Here is an 18,787-nt window from a genome sequence, read left to right as displayed (position 1 = left end):
TTATCCTTAACTTGGGATGCCATCCTCAGCTCCATGGTAGCTTTGGCCTGTCTAACTGCCTCCCTACAAGCGCGATAAGAGGAGGTATACTCCTCTTTAGTAATCTCTCCCCGTTTCCACTTTTTATATGCCCCCCTTTTTGCCTGTAGGCTGCCCTGGATTTCTCTGGTCAGCCAAGGAAGCATCTTGGCCCCTTTCCCCGAATCGGGATCGTCTCCCTCTGTGCCCGGAGGATCATTTCCTTAAGGCACAGCCACCCTTCCTGGGCTCCCATCTCTTCAAAACTCTTACTCTGCAGTGCGTCCTTGACTAAACGCCTGAGTTCATTGAAATCAGCTTTCCTAAAGTCTAGCACTTTCACCCTACTAGTTACCTTACCCACTCAACGTCTTATGATGAATTCTATTATTTGGTCTCTCCTCTCCAGCAGTCTATTTTTTTTGGGTAAAGAGCAAATTAGAGGCGTCTCGTCCAGAGGCAGCAAGAAATACACCAGCCTACAGAAGCTGACCTTGTCAGCATCCGAGGCAGAGACACTAGCCGTCAGGACAGCCAGGCTAGCCCACCAGGACCCACACCACCGCTGGTCCCCCTGGCAAAAGGGGTCGACTAAGCACAGTCGAACCACGCAGGTGGCACCCATCCGGTTGGTGAGTGGGCGGGGTGTAGGGCAGGTGGAGCTCCGCAGAACATCGCACCCAGACAGTGAGTACTACTGTCCCTGGGGTCCCCCAGGAAGAGGATCTCCACTGAACCCCTCCCTTTCATTCAATAACACCAAGTCGTGGCAGATGAGTTGAGGGGAGGGGCCCCGTGCCAGATGGAAAGTACGTCACCTGATGTAAACCCCACCTAAGACACCTTCTATCACATTGCGACTAGCATTTGCAGATAGCAAATGTACTTGTAAGTAGCAAAGTTTACTATGTGGTAAGCATGTGCATGTATAGACACACAAGCTTAGTGCACAGTAAACTGAGCTACTGCGTAGTAAAAGCATCTCATGTAGACGTAACCAATGCACTTACCTTGGTTTAACTACTGAGGCCCAGATTTTCAGAAATCCTGAGGTCAGTGGAAGATGTGGGAGCTCAGCATCTCCACAGCCCAGTGTGCTGGGTCTGCAGTTGTTGAGCAATAGCCACAGGCATAAATGTTTACAAGTATCTTAATAAAAACTGGTATGAAAACCATTAATAAATGAAGTATATACAACAAAATAGTTTCCTGTTCTCAATTTCCAGGTGACAACATTCATTGATTGTGCATCTATCAATCAAAGCCAATGATGGCTAAAATATTTTTCCTACAACCTTTTACTTCTCAGTACCAGCAAGCAAATCATTTAGACAATCCTTGAAGAAAGCAAAGCAGAGCAAACCAAACCAAAACACAGTTTTATCCCTGGTGAAATGTTGTTAGAAAGCGGGTCCAATGGTTCACACTAAAGTTTGCAAAAGGTACATTTTTTCCTTCCAACCCAAATTAGAAGTGTATTTTTTCATTTTAATGAGGCTGCTGGTACTGGAGATAGCACTCCAATTCATCAGTAGGAATTTCCCCTTGCTATTTCATTAAGGAGCTGGCAACAAGGAATGATAAATAAGTCCAAATTCCACACTCCAGTTCCCTTAGCTCAGTGCCTGTGATCCATTACTGTCACCTTTAGCTGTGCTACTAGCAGTAAGCTAGGCACCTTCACAGGTCTTATTTGACTTGTAAACCCAGACAGCTCTGATGTCAACTGCTGTGACAGAACAAAATTCTAATGACAGGGACCACTGTCAACGTATGACACACTTTGAAAAAAGTACTCCTAATGAGAGCCGACCCTAGAACCAATGACACAAAACTGCTCTGCTTTGCAGCTCCAAGGAAGGTAAAAAGCCCAAAAGTTGCCAAGCAGCTGCCTCAGGGTTTAAAGAGTTATGTTTGTAGTTTTCATGCAGTTTATTCATTAGCAGCTGTTTGCTCGTTCCCTGGTTAGGGATACAGTACTGAAACAGCATGTAAAAGGGAGACTGAAAGGCTTGAGAAACCAGAGGTTGGGGGGAAGGGTGGAAATCAACCACAACAATAATTTTACTGTTTGGAAGAACAGCCCCTTTGTGATAGTGTCTGGATCCCTATGATACACAAAACAAAACTCACTTTGGCTTTCTTTTCAGAGTGGGAAAATGGGTGAATTTAAAAAGGAAAAAAGCCAGTTAGAATCCTGGATGCTGGTAGTGGAAAGAGGACTTTGGGCCTCTCTCATTTCTAATCATAAATTGGAAACTTACCCAGGTCACCTGCTGCCCAGTACCTGCTAGCTACATAGTGTCTTATGCAAAAAAAATGCTTTTTTTGGTCTCACGCCAGTCCCCTGCAGGTAAGCATACATGTTAAAAAAAAAAAAAGCACTAACCCCTTTCACAAGCTAAGGGCCAAATAAGTACAGAAACTAAAATGACCTTATACCTGTTAAGAAGTGGTTTCTTCAGGGTGTTTTGGCAGAGTAGCAGAGGGAAGCTTGCTTCTAGCCATAAACAAAAGACTTTGGTTTCCAAGACTCTCAACCCATCAACTTTTGCAAATACTTATTCCTCAAAGAAGTTATTATGAAGAAGAAAGGACAAAGATACTATGAATGAGTTGGATAAACATCTGGTAACAGCTGGTATAAACTGTCACCAACTTGCAGTGGAGTTATACAAGTCTACACCTGCTGAATATATGCTCATCTGAACTCCAAACCTTGTAAGATTTGCCTATAGCTACCCAGAAGTTTGGCAAACAAACATGAACATTCGATTTAATTTATGTAGCTGATTTATTCCTTGAGTGTCTTTAGTGCGCTCTGGCCTTTACAGAGGAGATGAGCTAATGTTCCCCAACCCAACACATCTCTGGTAAATAGACACACCATGGACCTGATTACAAGACACCATGGGTGCATCTACAGGAGATACTGACTACATAGTAGCCTGATATAACTGCAATACAGTTGCATGGCAAAAACCATGCCAAGATGCTACTGAACAGTAGTACTAGGCTACTGCACAGTAAAGCCACTTAAAAGGCATTCACCAGTGCTACTGTGCAGTAACTCTGGTTACTGCACATTTATTTAGTACTTGCTTATACAAGTACTAAATAAATATTCAGTAACCACTGCACAGTACCTTCTCATGTAGACGCACCCCATAATGCCAAAATGGTTGAAGTAATTCACTTAATTACATTACACATATTTAATTCTTTGGTGGATTAGTTTGAAGAAGCATCATGAAAGATATGCTTTTAAGGAAGGGATTTGAATGAGATGACAGTGAGACATATGTGCAAGTGAAGGAGAAAACTCACAAAGACGTTAATGGTAGAAGAATACATTAAGAGAATCATGAGTAGAAAGCAGACCACTGAAAAAAGAAACTAGCCAAATAGATTCAATTATTAGATATACAATGCCACCCACTTTGGCATTATGGTAGAGTTAGTAGGAATGTAAGTACTTTTTTTCAGCTTTAAAGAACAATAAGCATCTGTATTTCAAGGTTTTCCTCTCTACAAACAACAGTTCTGTGACTGTCTGCTCCATGTACAGCTGCCTTTTTCAAATTTCTCAACTGACATTAAAAATGTGTGAGTGTTATGGTCATTTGAGATTGTGCTACTATTCACATGCCTAATGGAACCTGCTGTGATGCATTCTGACAGGACTTGTCACCCAGAAAATATGATAAAAACCTGTGTTCTTGCTTGCAGGTCCTTAACACACAGAGGAAAAATACACCTTTTTACTGATGGAATGATTGGAAATGAGTATTAGTCAAGCAGGTCATTGCAATTGATAATCTGTAAGAAGAATTACTGAAGAGAGAGAGTTTTATTTCCTGTAATGAGTGGAAGAAACTAGCCATTCACATTTTCATCACCCAAATATTTCTAAAGCATTCTCTCTCATCATAGTTAGCTTAATAAACCCAGAAGCTATGTGTATAACAAGCAGAGGGACTGTCTACCTTTCTAACAGGAATGGAGCATAATTTTATTTGATAAAAGAACATGGTGTCAACTGGAATCACTGGAATTATTTGCATTGCAACATTTGCCTCTAAACCTGAGAGTATTTTTTTTTCTGGGGGAAATGAAAAAAACAAGCCCACTGCAGGCCTCCCTACTTAAGTGGCTGCATTTCTACCATAATCCACAAAAAGAGATGAACTTATTTGAGATAATGCAACGTCTAATGACTTCAGATACAGAATGAGTTTTTGGACAATATGTGGTGCAGAGGGGTTGAGAGTTTACATTGAGTATTGTATCTTGTTTTGGGCACCATACTTTAGGAAGCTGTGGACAGATTGGACAAAGGAGAAGGACAACAATGATGAAAGGTCTAAAACTGTGGCATAAAGGAAGGGCTGAAGAATTAGCATTATTTAGTCGGGAGAAGAGAAGTTGAAAGGGGATTTGATAAGCCTTCGAATACAAAAACTTGTTATAAACAGATTGGTGGTTAATTATTCTATAGGTCCACAGGGAAAAAGTATAAATAGCAATAAGATTACATTGCAAGAAGAGAGAATTTGGTGGAATATTAGGAAAAACTGTCTAATGCTGAGGGCAGTGATTACTGGAACCAATGAGATTTTAGGGTTTCCATCACTGGAAGTTTATAAGGGCAGGTTGGACAAACATTTGTCTGGAATGGTTCAGACTGGGAGGATTCTGCTGTGAGCAGGCAGTTAGACTAGATGCTTTTCTGGGTTCCCTTCCAGCCCCACCCTTTCCTGTAATACTTTGAATGTGAGAACTGGCTGAGAAAAGAAAGTTATTGATAACTAATCCATAATTTCAGATAGTTCATAAGTATTGAGAAGAAATACTTTATTACTCTTTCTTAAAATGGCCAAGACATCTGTTGTGAGCTGGTTGTATCCCTGGCATACAGTACTGTATTACTCAGAGGCATTTTAGAGCATCTTTACCTAGGCTTGTTTAGTTTGTGATTTGCACGAAGTACAGTAGGGTAACATTTTCATTCTCCCCCTAGTATACCATAGGTTACACTATTAATAATAATCAGGCATATAGCACCATATAGTCACACGTTGCTTCTCAGAGTCAAACATATTGCTCACTAGCAATTGTATTTGGTGGATGGCTGTACTCAGCGTAGAGGATGTAAATTGCTCCCCATACATCACTATCCTTGGATTCTAATAAACATTTCAGAAGTGATGGGTATTGTCTGAACAATGATTTATATCCATCAACCAAAATCCACCAACCAAAAGGATACCGTTGTTCAATCTAACAGTACTCATTCATATCATACCCATAGACCAGAGTAGGCAGGAGGAAGGCCAAGGAGCCTAATAAGACCAAGTTGAGCAAGAAGTGAAGTCAGCAATACAGTTCCAGAAGTTCAGCTACACTGGAGGTCCACCAATGCAAATAGTTGGACAGCCCCAGCAAATCCCTATTTTTCATATCTCAAATCAAAAGACGAGAGAGTAATTTTAAAAAAGGACCCGACAGGAAAAAGGGGAAAGAAATTGGAAATAGTATTATGGGAGTTCCTGATATTCACCAGCGTGATGTTGGGACTCTGCCTTGTGCACACCGTACCTGAAAAAATAGCAAGAATTGATATAGACATACAGAGATTTTACAAGATGTCAAAGTGAGAATCCATTACAAAAGATAAAAATCTCCTCCTTTAAGAGGTAAATATTGCATGGGAAATTAATCTCTTGGTCTCTAAATCAGGGGTAGGCAATTATTTTGGCCGGAGGACCACTTAGATAATTTTAGTGAGATGTTGTGGGTTGGGTAAACTCGCCTCCCTCCTTGCCCCCGCTCACCAAAATTCCCTCAGTGACCCCTGTGCATCTGCAGCAAGCAGCATCCAGGATCAGGATTGGCAGGCAGGATTGGGGCTGGAATTGGGGTTGTGGGGCAATGAGAGTGCTGGGCTGGGGCAGAGTTGTGATCTGTGGCCCACATGCCCCTGCGACAGGCAATAGTTCCATGGGCAGGAGCCTGTGGGCAGCGGATCACAGGTCTGCCCTGGGCCCTGGAGCCATTCTGTCACTGCCCAGAGATCCCAGGGTCTCTACAGAGACCAGCAAGGACCCACGCAGGCAGGGGACACTGGCCGGGTAGAAAGCCATGTCTGGGAGCAGGACAGGTGGGCAGGGCCAGGGCCAGGATCTTGGGGCAATGACAGCACAGGGATGGAGCCCGAGGCAGAGCCGCAATCTGCTGGGACCCACTGCAGGGGCATGGGCAGTGGATTGCGGCTCTGCCCCAGGCACCAGCCCTGGATCTGCACTGTCACTGTCCCGTGATCCTGATCCCGATCCCTGGCCCTGCCTACCTGTCCCAGTCCCGGATGGGGTTCCCTGCCCACCTGTGGCCCCATCCTAGCTGCCCATCCATGTTCCCTGCCCGCATGAGTCCTGCTGCCAGTGATGGGTGTGGGGCAGATGGGCCAGGATACCTGAACAGTGATGGCAGCTGGAAAGAGCCACTGCAGAGGATGCTGGGAAACAGAGTCTGGCCACCACACTGCTCCATCCCCACTGTGTGCTCAGGAGCAGCAGGACCAGCTGCACGTGCCATGGCCCAGCCTGGCCTGGGCAGAGCTAAGGGACTCACTGCGAGATAGATAAAATGCCTTGGAGGGCCAAATCCAGCCCGCAAAGTATATTTTGCCCATCCTTGCTCTAAGTGTTTGATAGATGAACCAGGACCAGAATGACCTATTTATAAGCTGAAATTTCTCATTTCACAAGTCAACTTGCTACATCCTTCAATGGGTTAAGGATTTTGTTTTCTGCTTTTGGTCCCTTCAAGCCACCTTTGCCTCTCTCAGCAGTTCCCACTCCCTGTTCCCTATCTTTTGAATTTTAAAGTACTTTATGCCTTTCTATTTTCTACCTCTCCTTTCTTCTAGTCCATTCATAGCTTCTGACTATGTAGGCTATTGCCTGTGAAAGTTCATACCTCTCTGAACAAGTTAGTCTTTAAAGTGCTACCATGCCCTACCTTGTGCCTGACTTCAGACTAACTTGGCTAATTACCTCTTTCCATTTCACAAGAATTAAAACTTTAAAGGCACTTTTGAGCAGAAATGGTCTCCTTCCTCCTTTCTGTCAAGCAAAGCCAAAAGGTCTTCAGCATGCAGCAATTGATGAAATTTCCATATTATAAATTATAAAGTCATGTGTAGACTATAGCAAAAGTTTAAAACAAACTGTTCTGGTCCTCAAGAGGGAAGCAAATTTCTATCCTCCTTCAACTATTCACAACCCCCGTTAACATAAAAGTGGAAAATTAAATTTTAACCTCAGGAGAGATTTTTATTAAACTAAATCAACTGAAATTAGTTTTGCCTCTAGTAGTTGGGAACTGTGTTACTAAAACAGGATCACTGGGAACTGGATTGTAGATAGACACAGGAGGACACCAGCCCACCAACTGTTAGCGCAGACTTAGTGAAGGGGTACTTGGAGGGGCTGGATGCATTCAAATCAGCGGGTCTGGATGAACTTAATCCAAGAGTGTCGAAGGAATTGGCCAGTGTCATAGCAGAGCTGCTGGCATGGCTGTTCGAGCTCTCATGGTGCTCTGGTCAGGTGCCAGAGGACTGGAAAAGGGCCAGTGTGGTCATCTGACCCCAGCGCTCTTTCCTGCCCAGGACAGGGGGTCAGACTCAGTGACCTACTGAGGTTCCTTCCAACCCTAACATCTATGAATCTATAAATCTTGGGGGAGGAAAGCAAGCCCTGGATGCCCAGTTCCACCATAATATATTTATTTAGGTTATTTTTACAGTTTTCTCCAAACAGTGGGGGCAGTGAGGTATCATGAGAAGTATTACTGGATATCTATATCAATAGGTAGGGTGATTAGGGCAAAGGACTGCTGTCCAGGGTAGTATAGGGTTAGGGGTTTTCCTTATTGTTCATTTAAATGTACTGTGAGTTTATTGGCTTTCCCCAAATTAACACTGGGTTACTTATTAAATACAAGCAATTTTAAAGATGTGGGGCTTATGAGAAGACTGTTAATGGTACTCTGCAGAGGCATGTCATTTCCCAGAGTTCTGGGTAGATGGTCAAGTCCATGGCATTTGTTTTAGGGGAAACCCCCAAGATGTTATAGTGCCTTTGTCTGTCCACAATGTCTGTTCTCTGTTGCATAAGTCACTACACAGTTGTAAGCCCAACCAGGTTTAAATCACTCCCATGAGAATTTCTCCTGGGAGAATAAATGTCTATACCCATTCTCTTCTGGGAGAAGCCATAGCACAGTCCTCCAGGCTCCCAGGATGATTTGCCTCCTACCCTTTAGGAAACAGTATATTAACTCACTGGATTCTGCTGCTACAGAGGAGCAGGGAACAGAACACATCCCCATATTGTGCTGCAGGGAGACATAGTTTGGGTCAATCAATCTAGGCTGCCCTGTGCACTGCTGCCATTCTGTCTGTGGGCAAACTGAGGGAATCTGCAGAATGCACCAAGATATATGCATGGGGTCCCCCTACCTACATAGTGTCAGTGCTGCAAACTCTCTGCTCTTCAGAGACTTGGCATATAATGTTTCCCAATTAGGCATCCCTGGATAAGTTTTTCTACCAGGAATACAAACCTGGGAGAATTCTCTTAGATTATTTGAACGTGTGTATACAGGCCTACTTAGACTCTGGCAATCTTAGCAAATAAGCATTTGAGTCCCTAAGAATATTCATTTAATCAAAATTAACATAGAAAAGCTGGACCATGAATGAAAAATTAATTGGCTGATATCCACTGTCTGACCAGTGGGAAAACAAACAGTAAACCAAACTAATAAAAATAAATAGAGACTTTTAGAGTTATTTCCATTTTCATACTCTAACATGGTATCAGTGGCAATGTCTTGGATGCTGATTTTTGAAAAGCATATGGATTCTAACAAATTATCTCAATAATAGCATTGTCTAATTTAATCTTTTCTGTTGCTTTGTCTAAATGGCGGATCAAGTGAAGCACCTATGAGAAGAAAACAGTAACATCATCCCAAGATATGGATCACCTTTGAAACTAAGCAAGATTGGATACAACACAGTGACAATAAATTCATTTGGAAGAGACTCCAGTTACCAAAGGGAAGGAATTCTTAGCTGATCTGAAGGTTTGCTGGCCTGGAACTGCTAGCGTCTGAAGCAGGCGTTGCTGCTAGTGTCTGAGGCAGGCTTGCTGGAATGGCTATGTGGGTTAGGGGTGTAGAGTTAAAAATAAATAAATCATATCCTTGACTTCCACTGCTATGCTAGGGATAGAGAAGCAACTTACACTGGCTAGACTACAGTCCCTCTGGGGGTGTAGCTTACATTACACAGGTGGTGGTTTACACACACCAACAAAGGAACTTGTTTGGGCTGGCATACGCTGCATCTCCATGAGTAGGCTTTGCTTGTATAGTTGGAACAGCAAAACATTTGTAGCACAGACTAACCCTTGATATTTTGGTACACTGAATATGGCTTTGGTGGCCATGATAATGATTTCCCTAGAGAAGTCTTGCAGAAGCTGTTAGCAGTAGAATTTGACCTGAAATGAAGCAATAGCAGAAGCAGCTATAGATAGCAGTTTACTGACAGTAAACCTTGGGGAAAAACTGCAGAGAGGAGACAGCCCAAAGCTCTTGTAATAGCAGATGCAGAAGCAGTTGAAGCAGGAAAGGCTGGACAGTTAGAGACCTTTGGATGGTTTTGAGTGGTCTTTCTCTGTTCTGTACTGACTGCCTAGTTACTCCCTATTCTTCCCTCATTCTCTTCTTTTTAGCCTTACTCATGTTGCCACACCTGCCCTATTCTGCCCTACCCAGCTCCCCTGACCCATCTTCCCTTCTATTTTATTTCTATTTCATAGAATCATAGAACCATAGAAGTAGGGTCGGAAGGGACCTTGTAGATCTTCAAGTCCGACCCCCTGCCTGGGCAGGAGGGAAACTGGGCTCAAGTGACCCCAGCCAGGTAGGCATCAAGCTGCCTCTTAAACCTCCCCAGGGTAGGAGCCAGCACCACTTCCCTTGGAAGTTGGTTCCAGATCCTAGCAGCCCTAACTGTGAAGTAGTTCATACGGATGTCTAATCTAAACTTCCTCTCCAGCAACTTGTGGCTGTTATTCCTTGTTATCCTGGGGGGCGCTGGGGGAAACAAGGTCTCCCCCAAACTCTTCTGGTCCCCCCTAGTGAGTTTATAGCCAGCCACAGGGTCCCCTCTCAGCCTTCTCTTGTGAAGGCTGAACAGGTTCAGGTCCCATAGCCTCTTATTGTAGGGTCTGCCCTGCTGTCCCCGGATCATGCAGGTGGCCCTCCTCTGGACCCTCTCAATGTTGTCCACATCCCTCTTGAAGTCGGGTGCCCAGAACTGGACACAGTACTCCAGCTGTGGCCTGACCAGTGTTTAACATGTTCCCTCTGAATTTAAGCCCTGATGCACACCAGAACTGCAAATAACATGACATTTGCTGCCATCACATTATTCACTTTGTTTGCATCTCATCCCCTTTCTCCACTAAGTGTCCAGGTCTGTTGTCTATTTATTGAAAGCTCTGGGATGGTCTGCTAGGGAGTGAACAGACCTTGTACAATGGGATTCTGTTCTTGTTTTGCTCTTACCCACACCTACAGTAAATGTTAGTAACACCAACAGTAATAGCTACTCAATCTTCCTCCTGTTGTGATCAGCTGAAACCCTGTGGCTGCTGCTACAGACTTAGCAGAGAAGGTTGCCCTAAAAATAAACCTATCTATAATCCATTCTATGAAGACATAACTAGATACTGAGCCTAAAGAAAAGAGGGATAAACTGAGTTGGAAATGCACAGCATTTTTAAGACTACAGAGCTTTGGGATAACAGCTGATATTATGAGCTGCTCAGCAAAAACCACTTGAAAGGCACAATAATCACCTTAATTGAACCTACAAAGCCCCCAAGAGACAGTAAGGACTGCTCTATTCATGATTTGCATAGATAAAGTACACCTGTAATAAACATCACCCAAAATGACATTCAGTGCCCTTGGGCTGTGTTCTGGATGGGCATTAAATACCAGAGTTGAGCTCACAAACTATTAGACCATAATTCTGTCCCCAGCCCTATCCCCTGTTTGTCATAGAAGGATAATCTGTAGAGGTTCATTTTCACATGGTCTGAGGGCCGCACCTTTTCAAAATACAGTTTCCTGCATTTGTTTATGCTGCTGGATACATCACAAACAAGAGGTGGCAGGGTTTATCTCTGTAGAACTGGTGAAAGTGCAAAGCTGGGTGAGCCTCCCAAAGGCCAAACATGAAGTACTTGTTAGAAACAAAAACACCATATCACTGGAGAGTGAAACCCCCTCCTGCATGCTCCTCACAGAATCATAGAAATTAAGTGCTGGAAGGGACCTTAAAAGATCATTGAGTCCAAGCCCCCTGTTTTGGCCAGGAATGCTGAGGTTACATATATAGGCTAAAAACTACACGATGGTGTCATCTTGTCTGGAAAGTTTGAAATGCAGGAGAAGGGGGGAAGGAAGAGAGGGAGAAAAGAAAACAAAACAGGAAACAAGCACACACACGGATTTTCAGAGTGATGGGAAAAAGGAACTATGACTGTCTGCAGAAGTGCTAGGGTTATTGAACAAGTAATGGAAATTACCTTTGACCTTATCCCATTATCTGCTGAAAAAATACATACAATTATCAGCTCTCCCTCTGTGCTAAGCAATATTTCTGGACTGACTGACAAAAAACATCAAAGCAGGAAGCTTTCCTATTTTGACCAGAACATAGAAGGCAGTAATTATGAAGCACAAGAAAAACATTTTTCATTGCAAGCCATAATTAGTCTGTACAGACCAAAACCCCAGTTCTGCAACTGGGTCCACGCAGAAAATCTATGCAGAGCATCACTAACCCCAGTTCCAAATGCAGGCCTGAGACCGAGCTCACAATACTTCAAGGCATCGATCATGCTAAGCATTTAAGCACCTGCTTGATGCATGGTCTTATTTACAGGTTTCACTCACCAACCGCTGGGGTTAGGTTCCTGAAAGTTCCCGTGGGTGGCAAGACAAAAGGCTTATGGGGAAAAATGGCAGGTGGCAGGCTGATGTGCAGCCTCAGAAAACTGTGGTTACTCAAAACTGTATACCATGGTAGCCAAAATGGTATATAGAATATTAAGCATGGATACTCAAAACCATGGTTGGGGAGGGAAACCTGTACTTCAGTGCAATAGTTACATGCTTAAAATTAACCGTGTATATATGCCTGTCTGATTTGAGACGGTGTTCTCAGGTTCAGGCCACCACTGACGTATCTGTTTTGACAAGTTTTGTGAGATTCTGATCGGCACCAGATATTTATTTCTGGGCCTTTGATGATACTAGGTAATTCCAGGACTCAAAACTATGTAGAGTTAACAAAATCAATAAGGCTTCTGATCATCACTTTCCAAAAAGGTGATGGTTGAGGCACCTTAGTAAATCAAGGCAGAGGGAGCTCATCTTACTGCTACCCATCCTATACCCAACCCCAAGCCTGAAACACTTACACTCCTCAGTAACTTTACACATGAGCAGTTCCATTAAAGCCTGTAAGTTTTTACAGGACCTCAGATCTCAACTGTGCTGAACAAAGGCCTTCACGATACAGCACTGTTAAGGAGGATCTACTCAATTTACAAAACCAACATGGACACTGTAAAAAAAATGTGAATCCACTTGTAAAACAAAATACAATTTTTACTATGTTAATAGCTAATAAATGAAGTTTATATCAATAGAATAGAACAACACATTTAATGTCATTTTTGCTGTGCTGGACTTGAATCTCCCCAATAGCTTCAATCCTCAAAGGAGATGAAGAAAGCAAAACTTTCTAAACAACATCCATGCTCCAACAACAACCCTACAGTCCATGATAATGTCATCAACCTATCCAACCACATATGCAGTTCAGCTGAAGAGTATGCACTATTGCATGGTCTTTCTTTCTGCCATACTACTGAGCTCAATAACATGCAGCTGTATGGAGACTTCAATAATATTTTCCGCTGCCTGAAACCAAAGGAATATCTCCATGACAAGGGCCATACAATGATAAACCTGCCATAGACTGGACCCATACACAGCATAAGAAGGACAGCTCCTGGACTCCACTTGAGGGCCACAGCCCCACTCTGGAGCTGTATGCAAACTGTCTTCACCCCCATGACCATTCTGAGATCACCAAAAAAACCCATTGACATTACAACCTAAGTCCCGTGGAATAAAGAGCCAAACTCAGCCTTACAAACAATCCAGATATTATCATACAGTAGGCTGATAAGGGGTGTGCCACTTGTTATGGACAAAACACGGATACATACAGGAAGCTGAGAAAGCATTTTCCAGCACAGAGCTTTACAAACTCCTGACAGTATCCTATAACACAATACCAGGAGGAACTGGATAAACTCTTAAGGATCTACCTTGGGAAACACAGGAAGGAATTTCTACCTCTACCTCCCAGAAGCCCAAGCCAAACAACTTTTACTTGTTACCCAAGATCAACAAACCTGGCAATCTAGGACAGCCCCTTGTCTCTGGCATCAGTGCCATCATACAGGGAGTTTCTGGCTACATTGGCTCTATCCTATTCTCATATGCTACTGGTGCTGCCAGCTATTTGAAAGACACCACAGATTTCTTAAAGAAACTGGGCTTTGTTGGCAAGCTTCCCCAAAGCACCATATTAGCTACCATGGATGTCACATCTCTGTACACCAATATGCCTCATGAGGATGGGTTACAAGCCATTAAGAACATTCTTTGTGACAAGGACACTGCTTCTGTTTCCATTACACTCTCCTGCTTTGCCCTCACCTATTTTAGATTTGGGGACTCCCTATACCTACAAACAAATAGCACTTCCATGGACACACATATGGCCCCGCAGTATGCCAACATACAGTAAAATCCCTGTTATCCGGCATGAGTGGGGAATGGGGGGTGCTGAGTATCTAAAAATGCCGGTTACCTGAGGTGGGTGATTTTCAGCTGAATGCGGAGCAGGAGGGTGAAGGGGGTGGCAGCTGCCGCAAGCAGCTCAGGGGCTGGCGGGGGGGGGGGGGGGGGGGGGGGGGGGCGGAGCCGAGGCAGTTCGGGGGGGTGGGTGGCGGGGGTGGCCGCTATGGCGAAATTCCTCCCCCGCCACCGCGTCTGGCCAGAAATTCCAGTTAAGAGAGTGTTCTGGTTACTCAAATGCCAGATAACAGACAGACCTTGAAGTCCCCTTTCTCCACAGCTGCCCTCATCCCCGCAAAGTACTTAAGGTACATCAAAGACATCTTCATTGTTTGGACACATGGGAAGACATCTCTAGAGAAATGTCATCAGGACTTTAACAACTTCCACCTCTCCATCAAACTAACTCTGGAATAGTCCACTCAGAAAATTAATTTCCTAGGTACTACAGTGAAAGTTTTCAAATGGATACTTCATCACCATATCATATCAGAAACCAATCAACTGTCACAGCTACCTTCACGCCAACAGCTTTCATCCTAAGCACATCACTAGGTCAGTTGTCCACAGCTAAGTTCTACATTACAACCATATCTGCTCTGATCCCACCAACTTTTCTGACCCCTTTTTACCTATGGGTTTACTGCTTGCTTGTTTGCCTCTCCCACATCCTGCCTCTTCTTGACTTTTATATTCAAATTACTCTTTCCATTTTATACATTGCTTTGTGCACATCTTTTGACAGCATCTGATGAAGTGAGCATGGGATCGTGACAGCTTATGCTATATATACACACATATCTCTGATTTAGTTAATCTATAAGGTACAAATCTACTGTGCCATCTGCTTGAATCTCAATGCCATGGGAAGTTTACAGGATCTCTGCCTCTTTCAGTTTTTCTACGATAGTCCTGTTTTTCCACATTTTCTCAAACAAGGGAAGAACTTCCTTTAAATGAACAAACATCTCACTTATAGTATAAAAGAAAGGCAGAACCAGGTTTCCTGGCATTAAATGAACAGAGATGAATAGGATGTTTTGCCCATTTTCAGTCATTATATTTTCTTCAAATCTTTTATTAAACAAGGAATATGGGCGCCTGCAGTCTTCTAGCATAGGGCAGAAAGCAAACAATATACTATGAGCTGGCAATGTAGAAAAAAGCAAATGTAATCATTATCATTTCTGAAGATAACTCACCATTGGCTAAGGGCCAAGCCTGCTTGGAATATCTTTTGGAGGAATGCAGAGACAAAAGGGAGCAATGATTGGGCTGGGCACAGAACCAGGAGCCAGAACTACTTGGATCCCTAACAAGTGAAGTGTGCACAGCAATAGGTACCTGTCTCACAGGCACGCGGTCGATGAGCTGGGCTTCCCATGGGTAAATGACTCAAGATAAAAGCTGGGTTCTAGCACATGCACAAACAAGTATACACATATGTATGCCTCAGAACATTTTTCACCCTTCTTAGCTTAGGAACCAGGAGGAGATGGGAGCCGCAGTGGAAAGAAGGTAAATTCTCTCCAACTCCCACATCTTGGGCAGTGGTTGTGCTGAGAGTAAGTGGAGCTGCAGGGTATTTCTTGCCCCTTGCGCACTGCAATTGAAGCTCAGCCAGGATCGTGGGAGAAAGGAGAGAGAATCACTGAAAGTATGTGTTGGAAGGGACCTCAGGAGGTCTTCTAGTCCAACCCCCTGCTCAAAGCTGGACCATCCCCAATTACATCATCCCAGCCAAAACTTTGTCTAGCTGGATTTTGAAAACCTCCAAGGATTTCTTTCATTTCAGCTTTTAGGGAGTGGGACCTTCTGGAAAAAAATTCTATCTTTCCATTTTTTAAACCATCCTATAGAGTTTAAAGAACATCCATATAGGATTTAAAAGATATTCAATATCCAGGTGTCTCACTGTGGCTTTCAGAGGCTTGAGCTTGAGTTCCAGGTTGAAATCTACCCCTAAATGACCCTAATTGTAAATGTGTACCTCCTTCTTCACCCTGGGGAGTCAAAGGTGGATGGACGTAATGCATATAAAGTGTCCCCTTGGCTATTGTTGATTACACGAACCAGTGCACTTTAGCCACGTTTACTTGATGGGCCATTCAACTTGGGCAGACCACTGACTTTATAATATAAGTTCTGCAGGATGGGCTTAAATAAGGCATGTGAGAAGGCCAGCACTGCCTGTTAATTCCACCTGTTTTCAGGACATTTTCAAAAGAAATGTTCTTATTTAAATGCATCTTTTGTATACCTACGTATAGATACTGATCTATATATTGGGATTTTCTAGAAAGGGACAGAGACCTATGGAAGCTACAATGCTGTACTATTACCTTTCCTTCCTTTAAGCCCCTTAACAATAGTGGGGAACCACATAGTGCTTGAAGAAGGGAGGGAAGGAAGGAAGGAAAAGAGATGCATGTCTATGTACACAAGCATGTGTTTGAAAAGAGTATTCTCTTGAGTCCCTTCACCAGGAAATGAAGCTATTGTATGCTCCAAATCCCAGTAAGGAAATACTGAAAGAACATCAGTTCACTTAATATTTACAAATCCCAGCGTGACAGGGAACTCTCACCCCAGAACTGGAGGGGGGCAGGCCTTTTACAGGGAGAGTCTGTGTGCCTCAGATGTGGGGAACTGTGCACAGAGACAACATAGAATGTGGAGACAATTTCCACGGTTACCAGCAGCCCTGGTATTTAATGCATTTATTTATCTGCCCTGTAGCAGATGCATCAAGCCCAGCAAAGCAGAACCACCCAATGAGAGAATCCTGGGTGTGCACAGTGTGATGGGGCAAACTGGCCAGGAGGTGAGGGGCTTAGGAGTATAAGATGGCTAGCCTCAAGCCAGTGATCAGTTGAACCCTGACTGTGAAAGGGAGAGGACTTTCCAGGTGCACTGCTGTGGAGCCAGGAGGAGACAGTAAGGAGAGCCCTACTATACAGGCAGAGAAGCCTCATGTTCTTTTGCTCTGCCTTACCTTTACCCCAGGGTGGGGATAATTCTGTGTTCCACTTGATTTTGTGAATACCCAGAGGAACTGCATCTTCCTTTGTTTTCCACAATGGTAGAGATAACTAAAACCAGAGGATGGGATGTGGCTAATAAGAAAGGACTGGAGACCGTGCAGGGGGTTCCTGGGAGGCATTCTTGGTTATGTGCCCAAAGGGATGGAGACAGGGGCAGGTTGAAGCTGAGGGGGCCAGAGCCTGCATCCTGAAGGCAAGAGAGGGGCATGCTAAGGGCCAAGGGGGCCAGAGCTTGAGCCTTGACAGAGCAAAGCATGTCTGAGGAGAGGCTGGGACTGAGAAGCCAGGCCAGAGCCAGTGGTCTAAGGCTTAGGAGTCCCCAGCTAGAGCAAGTAGTGGGCCAAAGCAAAGGGGGCTGAAACCTGTACAAGCTGGTATCTGGGTTGAGGGTAAAATCTGTAAGGCATGAGTCTGGCTATTGGGACAGTGGAAACCACAAATCCAGCATGTGGTAGCCTAAGACACCAGTAGGACCAGAAGGACCACAACTTAATGCCCAAGAGGCAAGTTAGTAGGGGACTAGTTTCACTCTGGGGACCTTGAGGCAGCCTCTCAAACATCAAGACATGGCAGGAAAATAGCAAGGGAAGACTCTCTCAGGAGCCAGGCTAGGGCATCAGAGGGTGTCACAGCCACCATCAGGGCATGGGTCCTGTTAGGCTACTGGTGGGTGTAACTAAAGCTGGGTGACTTGGGAGGTGTGGAAAAATAACAGCTGCCATAGCAGCCAATCAGCCATACCACTGGCACCAGCACTAACAACCAGAGCCACTGAGCTGTCTGGCTACATCTCTACTCCCCATCAGACAAAAGCCCTAAAATGAGGTCAACCAGGCTTTGTGATGCACACTGAAAACACAGCCTTCCAAGCTGAGGAATGGTGAGGTGTGCAGATAAACACGTTGAAGTGATTTCATTTCGTCATAACCTCTGCTTCCAGGATCTCCTGGACCGAAGTATCCTAGATCGTTCAGGAAGAACCAGTCCTTTTGTTAAACCAGCCAAGGAAGACAAACTACAGCCAGCAAAACATTGAGGTAATAGGCAGTCTCAAATTCTCTCTCATCATATTGTGCGGGCCCTCTCCCGATCCCATCCTCGTCGCCATGTGCGGGCCGGGAGCGATCCGGGCCCTTTTTGTGCTCTGCACGGGCTGTGGCCAGCAGCCCGGGCACGCGGGGTTGGAGAGAACGGGCGGCACGCTAGAATTAGGCACGGACGCTTAATGGTTGATTTAAAGATTATTTACTTACACCGAAGATGGTCACGGTGTAGGCTGGACAGTTTTCCAGGCACAGCTCTGATTAAATTCTCGTTTGAGGACTACGACAAGCTCGCTCTCTCCCACGGAGTTGTTGAAGCTCCGTGGGTCCGTTTATTCACTCACACGAAATTTGCTAGGCTCCGTGGGTTCGTTTATTCACTCACAATTCACTCACATGAAGTTTGCTAGGCTCCGTGGGTCCTTTTGTGCACAGGGAAGAGGGATACGTCGAGGATTGCGCTTGGTGACGGGGAGAGGCTAGAGGCTGATCAGACCCCTGTTGCCTGCTTTAAATGCGCTGGGTCCAATAGGCTCCGCAGCGCTTAGAGATCTTCACAAGACGTGAAGTCTCCTCCCCCTGGTGTTCGTGGAGTCCTCCAACTTGGGCGGAAACCACTCAAGCTTTTTATACGGCTAGCAAGCCAATCACTAGCCGCCA

At 44.4% G+C, this 18,787-nt stretch overlaps 1 protein-coding gene across 3 annotated transcripts in view; it reads right to left on the bottom strand.

Moving 5' to 3' along the window:
- Positions 1–18,787, bottom strand: part of RPS6KA2 (ribosomal protein S6 kinase A2) — a 460,482-nt gene that overhangs the window by 242,017 nt on the left and 199,678 nt on the right. The gene's annotated exons all lie outside the window — the stretch shown is intronic.

Source organism: Alligator sinensis, unplaced genomic scaffold, assembly GCF_000455745.1.
Source record: "Alligator sinensis unplaced genomic scaffold, ASM45574v1 scaffold832_2, whole genome shotgun sequence".
NCBI classification, from domain to species: Eukaryota; Metazoa; Chordata; order Crocodylia; family Alligatoridae; genus Alligator; species Alligator sinensis.
This window is presented reverse-complemented; position numbering and strand designations above follow the sequence as displayed.